Source organism: Nilaparvata lugens, chromosome 4 (genome assembly GCF_014356525.2).
Source record: "Nilaparvata lugens isolate BPH chromosome 4, ASM1435652v1, whole genome shotgun sequence".
NCBI lineage: Eukaryota > Metazoa > Arthropoda > Insecta > Hemiptera > Delphacidae > Nilaparvata > Nilaparvata lugens.
In genome coordinates this window covers 68,066,587-68,074,383 of record NC_052507.1, presented here as the reverse complement: position 1 = coordinate 68,074,383, position 7,797 = coordinate 68,066,587, and the positions used below count along the sequence as shown (strand labels likewise).

Sequence of the window (7,797 nt, the reverse complement as noted above, 5' to 3'; positions counted from 1 at the left end):
CTAAACTTCACCAATAAAGTATTGGTTCCAACTAATTGATAGGAAATCATTGAGACGCTCAAGCTCTATCAACATAAAGATTGTACCTAATAACCTGTTGTTTGTTGTTTCGACATCATTAGCTTGTGGCACTTCAAGTGATAGATGAGCTAAACTCAAGTTCTAAAAATCTGGTGTGGCGCACTCACACAACTTTCCTTGCCGTTATGAAAATTGATCACCTGACGCTACGGTAGTGTTCCCGCGCATCTCAAGTCTACTATTCAAAGATTAGAGCCAGCTGGTGACAGGGTAATAACGCTGGAGACACACGAGGTCTGCTATCTCTTCATAGTGAATCATTTAATAGAATCAACTGTTTGCAATTGAAATAGTAACATTTTCTCAAATTTCGAGCTCATTTTGAATTTCAGGTGAAAATGTTACTGAACATTAATTGTAGAGATTTTCATGCTCAATCTTCTCCATTTGTTTAAATTGTATCTGAAGCCTGATAATTGGGAATCTGAAATCAAACTTTGCATAGATGGGGCGGAGCTCCTGAAATTTTTACAGATATGAGACTTGTGGCAGTTGATAGAGCTTATCGATGGCTATTTTAGGTATGAATTTGATCAAAATCGTTGGAGCCGTTTCCGAGAAAATCACGAAAAACCCTGTTTTTGACAACATTTTCGCCATTTTAGCCGCCATCTTGAATTGCATTTGATCGAAATTGTTCGTGTCGGATCCTTATAGTGAAAGGACCTTAAGTTCCAAATTTCAAGTCATTCCGTTAATTGGGAGATGAGATATCGTGTACACAGACGCACATACACTCATACACACACACACACACACACACACACACACACACACACCACACACACACACACACCACACACACACACACACACACACACACACACACACACACACACACACACACACATACAGACCAATACCCAAAAACCACTTTTTTGGACTCAGGGGACCTTGAAACGTATAGAAATTTAGAGATTGGGGTACCTTAATTTTTTTCGGAAAGCAATACTTTCCTTACCTATGGTAATAGGGCAAGGAAAGTAAAAACATGAAAATTTAGTTTTTTTACATTTTTTTCAGTTTGTGACACTTCTTTTGTGTCTCTAGTAAATTTTCTGTGTTGTTGTAACACAGCTAATTCATACTAATTAATCTATCTTACTATCTGATAGTAGTTTCTAAGCATAGTAGTTCGGTTCCTGCCTTCTTGTTATTAGTTTTGAATTTGACTTGGGTTACTACCTTCATATCAGTCCTCCACCTTTGTTCTTTGTTTGCATTTCCCAGTTTACTGGTTTCAAAATTTTCCCCTTTTCCCATTCTCATTCATATTATCTATTTGCCTTTGAGAAGTTACTGAGTTCCTCTTAATTTGTTGTTCGTTAACAGTTGTCATGACTTTATTTGGAACACTCGGGCGTGCATGGTCTCGGCCAATGAAAGTTGAGCTGAGCCTCTAATTGGTCGACAGCTAACTGCCAATCGCAGAGCTTCTCTCACCCAAGTTCTGCTGCTCAATGCTGAAGCTTTCAGATTACTAGAAATCGATGATGATTACGCAATCAACAAATTGTTGTAAATAAATTAGTGGTTTTGACAATATCAAGTTGTTTTCATTCTTCAGTGAATATTAGTATCTTAAAACTTTAAAAATGACAATTTTTTAGTTACTGTATACCGTACAGGTTCTGGTTCTGGTTTTAAATATATCCAATAATGAATGAACAAATACAGGGTTTTTTTGCTCACTTGGCAAATTGAATATTCGAGAAAACGTAGTCTGCAACGAGAGGTGCAGACCTACCTCCTCTGTTCACTATCGAAACAACAAATTATAATGATTTTTTTTCACAATCATAAAACAATCTATAATTTACTGTTAACTATCTACTTGTGTTGTGTGTTTTCAAAAATGATAAAACATTCGATAATTAACTGTTGACTATCGAAACAATAATTACTCACATGTACAACGCTTTATTGCAAGTTCGATACTTAGTGAACTACTTAGTAACTTCAACACTCGACTAATAATCTCATTGGAAGTTAGTTGCATTGTTCTTGCGAACTAGCACACCTCATCCCCAACTACATCTACTCGGTAATTCTGTCTTCTCTAGTTTTATGTGATAAAGTTATAAATTGGATTTTATGTTACGATTTTACATGGTTTACTGGATCTTTCATTTTGTGTGCAATGAAATATCCGGAAGTTATGAGGTATTATATTTATATACAATAATGGAATATATATATAAGCGTAAGGTGTCGCAGTGGTTTAAAGGTCAATATTCAAATATGCATGTGTGAACACATACACACAAATAATAGAATGAGTGGCAAGATCAATGAATCTATAAAATTCCATTCATTAGACTTGGATCTCCTTCAGTTTTACAGAGAACTTCAAAATTTTAATGTAATTGATTCTATGCAGCTTGATATTTTGAAAATATTGTAACTTGTCAGAGCAGTTTTGAAATTTCTAAACGTAAGATGACTTCAGGTAAATGGATGATAATTTCTAGATGTTGCGCAGTAATAGCAGAAGACTTTCAGTCTACTCAAATTAATTTGAATTGAGTTAGAAGGCTGAATGCCCATAATATTTCTCCTCTAGCTGGCGCACATTTTGAATATGTTCAATTTAATCTTGCTTCCATCATGGAAAAATATGGAGAGATTATTAAAAATAAGTTTGTCTATTCCTTTTTTTTTCTTCCACCTTGTGAACATATTCCGTTTTGGTACCTAGTTTTCCGCAATAATATCATAGAATCTATCTCATGCACGAGGCATTGAAATGCTTTTCAATAATTGTAGAATTCTCAATCTCATCATGCTAATGGGATGATGAGTAACCTGTAATAGAAATTATATTCTAAGCAAAGGTTTCTAACTATAAAAAATGAGGAGCATGGAGCATGGTATGAAATCGTTATAAAATCTTAATTTTGGTGATTTGATACCTTGATACTGAGAAATGAGTTGAGAATTATCTATTCATTATTTTACAAAGGCGACTTTCTAGAAGTAATGATTAAAACCACCGAAATGAAAAGTTCATCTAGAAATTCGGTTTAGAAATATATAATAATTATTATTATCATGGAATATAACTCTTCTTCTTCTTCTTCTTTCAATCAGGGATTAGGCTATTGCCTGTTCCGACTCACATTCAGCTTGTAATTAGAATAAAAAAATAATAATAAATAAAATCTATAAATTAATAGCATCAATATAATCTAATCTAATATCATCATAAGCATCACTTCAGTCTACTCAAATTAAATTGAATTGTGTTAGAAGGCTGAACGCCCATAATATTTCTCCTCAAGCTGGCGCACATTTTGAATAGGTTCAATTATTCAGTCTTCCATCATGGAAAAATATGGAGAGATTATTAAAAATAAGTTTGTCTATTCCTATGTTATGCTTCCACCTTGAGCACATCAAACCTAGTTTACCGCAATAATATCATAGAATTTATCTTATGCAAGAGGCATTGAAATGCTTTCCAATTCTAGAATTCTCAATCTCATCAAGCTAATGGGATAGTGAGTAGCGTGTAATAGAATTTGCCTGAAGTAGCCTGAATTATGTTTTAAGCAAAGGTCTCCAACTATTAAAAATGAGGAGCATGGAGCATGGTATACTCTTCGTTATAAAATCTTAATTTTGGTGATTTGATTCCTTGATAATGAGAATTGAGTTCATAAAATCAACTTGAATGAAAAATTCGTCTAGAAATTCGGTTTAGAAAAATTATCATGGAATATAACTCATCAACACAATAAATTAAGAATCAAAAGTTATTGAAATCAAAAGAGTTTTGAATGATTGAATCAGTTTAATGAATATAATCTTCAATATTATTACTGTTTAGACTTGCTTTTTCTACATTCAATATTATTACTGTTCAGACTTGCTTTTTATACATTCAGGAGCCCGACCTTCAAGAGAGCGATCTGCGATCTGCAATCTGCGATCTCATAAGTTGTTATATCTAGATCGCATGCTATTGATATAGATATGGAGGATGGAGATCGCTCACTGTGTGGCTCTTTTTCCAGATAAACTTCTGTGATTGGAATTGAACACTATGTAGGTTCATTAATGGAATTGATGATTACATGTTTGTTCATGCATGCATGGGACTTTTATTGTGTTATTACTTGTACACAGCTGTACATTCTCTAAATCTGTGTTGTAGTGCGAAAATGATATCATAGCACTCATATTACTCATAGCTTATATCACTCATATTACCCTTCAAATGAAATATTATGCGAAACGAGAATAACTGATCCTAATACAATTTCGGAGAATTCATTCAATTTAGAAATGATCCGTGAGTTTGCCAGGATGAACCTTGGCCACCTGTAGTGTTTATCCATAGTCTGAACGCAAAGGGAAAATCTATCCAGATCTCGAGGTCCAATTCAGTTGGTACTTTGACTTCGTTATGCACAACACACGCTTGTCAACGCTGAGCAAAGCCTATTTAATTAATTACATAACGTTGTCGATCTACTCGCAGCATTGGAATTGGCTCAATGCTGGTCGACTCCGTTTACAGTCCTAATTGATTGTTTGGACACGTCTACTAATGCATTTAGTTCTCTCAGTCGGTTGATATGGTGTTCTGGAACTCGTGTTAGTCATTAGTAGAAGAGCCACCTTTCATCCTCAAATACATACTGATTCACATCTACTTTGCAAGCTAGAAGGTAAATGGGAGGACTTGGTGAAAATTAATTTTCTAACTAGAAAGGAGTACAAGACCTGACTTGTAAATGTATTTTACCTGAATTTCAACATTTTAACTGTGACTTTACTGGGGCTGATTTAGCCTTGTGATTTATATCTATTGAGAAAGGCTTGATATAACCCAATTTTGATCACGTGTATTCAAAAACTTACATGAGAATACATCATGATTAACTTTGATGAAAGGATGATGTTGTATTATTGGTATCATTTGACCTCAAATCGGGATTGTTAGAGAAACAATAATCATTATTAAATTTTTGTCCATTGTAAAAGTCTTTTAACCTAACAGGGCAGCCTCGCTTTGCTACGAGAATTAAATGTCAAGCTATTTTTGAGACATGATTCAAGAGCAACAAACTTCAGAAACGGGTACCCTTTTTATTTTATCAAAACCCAACTATTTTTAACTCTTCAAGATCCATTTTTAGGTAAAAATGTACGGCTCTTGAAGAGTTAGAACTAGTTGTGTTTTCATGAAATACAAAGGTTACTTGATAAATTTTATTGTGTTTTAACCATTTCAGTAGCTCTAGAAATAAAAATGATTATTCAGAAACTGGTCTGGCTTTCTTGTTGAATTCTGTAAACTCATGATTTTGACTTCGTACTTAGTGAACTGGTCAACTGGATTTAGATAATTCACAAATTAACCTGAGTTATAGAGCAGTGATGAGCAAGTAGACTTGGAAGATATCAGTTAAAATGCATGCATGACTCTTAAAATTATACTTAAAATGTTACAGCAATGCCATTCTGTTACCCCAGTATCTAAATAGAGATGGCTCATCTGTATTCAGATGGCTTTGGGTTTTATTGATACATAATAATGTATTCAATTGGGTCATGGGAGAGGTTGAACGGTGTAAATGAATTCAAGAACAGTTTATCAATAGGCGTTCGATTTATTAAAATCTGAAAAATATCACTACTACAAATTTCACATCATATAAAATTTTGTATCATGTTTTACATCATATTCTTATTAGACTAGTATACTGTACATTATAGGGTATACTGTACATTGATGCTAACAAAACAAATCATTATCTTACCATCTCAGTTACAGATCGTTTATTGATTTAACGTTATATGGTTGGATAAACTGAAATACTCTTTCATCAATGCAACCCTTGCATTATAGTTTAGACTTTGATAAGATGAACATAATAGAAAACTTAGTGAGTTTATTATTCAACAAATCTCAACCATGAACACCATTATCACAAATTCACAAAATAAATACTATAATCTCAACAGGTTAAGAAACTTTTATCTGAATTTGTTTCGAAGTAACTTTGAATGAAATACACAGTAATTAGTCATTTCGATCTGACTTTGTTCCAAAGTAACTTTGAAAGAAAAATTACACAGTAATCATTCTTTGTATTACAATGCATAGATGAGTGTTCTAATTCAAGCTAATTTTAATCTCACATTCATATAAGGCACATCTAATTTACAATGATATAATAATTATTAAGAGTCCATTGATGATTCCGCTTACAGCATTGTGTAATCTCTTCTGAGGACTCTCTTCAAGAATATAATTATATTTATATTACTATTGTATTGAATTTGTTTCTGAACAAATCGTGGATTTGATTATCATGTCTCCCATGTTTACTTTGGGAAGAAATCGCAAGATGTAGACTAAAGAAAGTGTTAGCAATCGAGGATTTTGATGTTTTGAAATCAAAGCCATATATCGAGATATTTGCTCCTTAAACTCGCAAGAGTCTAGATTCACTCACGCTATTGCAGTGGGTACTCATTAGTTGCATTACTAATGTAGGTCGCGCAAATAATAATAAATCCAGTGCGAGATAAATCATACATTTAGGTACGGAGCTCCTAGTGTAACCTCAAACTTGTATCTTCTGATGTGGTTGAGAGCACAGTAAAACCTGGTTTAGAGCTGCAGTTTACTGGAGCAGTCAAATTGATCTGATGTTCAAAGTTTAGTACTGTATTCTGACGTTCTCAGCTATTACTCGTAAGCTAGAATCTACAATCTTGAGATCGGTTTCCCTCGTTCCTCCTGCAATTTAGAGAGAAAAGTGATAAATAGCGTGCCATTCAGAAAGAGATAGTGGAATTTGAGAAAACAAAGTCGTGAAGCAATTTGAGGAGACTGTCTCAATGTACTGAGTCGAAGTAGAAATATATACCTGTAGTGACTGAATTGATATGGGGAGGAAGAAGCAGTGTTATAGATAACAGGTCAGAGTCAGAGCTTCACTTACTGTGAAATATTAAAGGGAATAATATTCCAATATTCGTATTTGCAGAAGCACCAATGAACGAAAGTCACTCTGCTAATGATTTGCGCTGAGAATCTTATAAGGAAACATTAGTACAATATTCGTATTTGAAGAAGCGTCTATAATTGAAAATCACTCTCTTAATTTATTAAGCGCTGTAAATGGCTACAATCAATTCAAGTCTATCTTCTTTACAACGAGCACCAAAATTTATAAGTTCGTAATTCGCCTTATAAACAATTTTCTTCATAGAATTAGCTCACAGCAGAAGAGAAATAATAGTCAGGGAAATAATAATTCATTCATCATTTGGTTTCATAATTCTATTTTACTTTCGAACTGAATCAACTTCAAAAATATCAAGTCTGATAGTTTGATAACTTTTGTATCAAGAAGTGCATAATAACTAACAATCTATCAATGGACATCAATAATTCAGCAGGTAAGTTTCTTTTAGTTACTGAATTAAATGAATTCACTGATGGAAAAATAAACTTGAATAATAAATAATAATAAGTTGAAAGATCGCAATTTATTATTATTTATTATCGGAAGTTGAAGATATGAAGTTGTGTTTCTTTTCTGGCTCAAAATCTTGCAAAATTACTAAAAAAATTCCAATTTGTAGAGATTTGAGTGCAATATTTTTGTTTTCAAATATCAAAATTTGAAATTCTCAGTTTAGTCATTAGTTTTGAGGTGGAAATTGGACTTTTTGAAGTGAAATCTTAACCTCATT

General features: G+C 33.2%; 1 protein-coding gene across 1 annotated transcript in view; it reads right to left on the bottom strand.

The window, feature by feature from the left end:
* Positions 1-5,679: 5,679 nt before the first annotated feature.
* LOC111043638 (nephrin) overlaps positions 5,680-7,797 on the bottom strand; it is a 125,723-nt gene continuing 123,605 nt past the window's right edge. The window contains exon 15 of the mRNA XM_039426294.1: positions 5,680-6,835. The gene's annotated coding sequence lies outside the window, so the exon portion shown is untranslated. The remainder of the gene's footprint in view (positions 6,836-7,797) is intronic.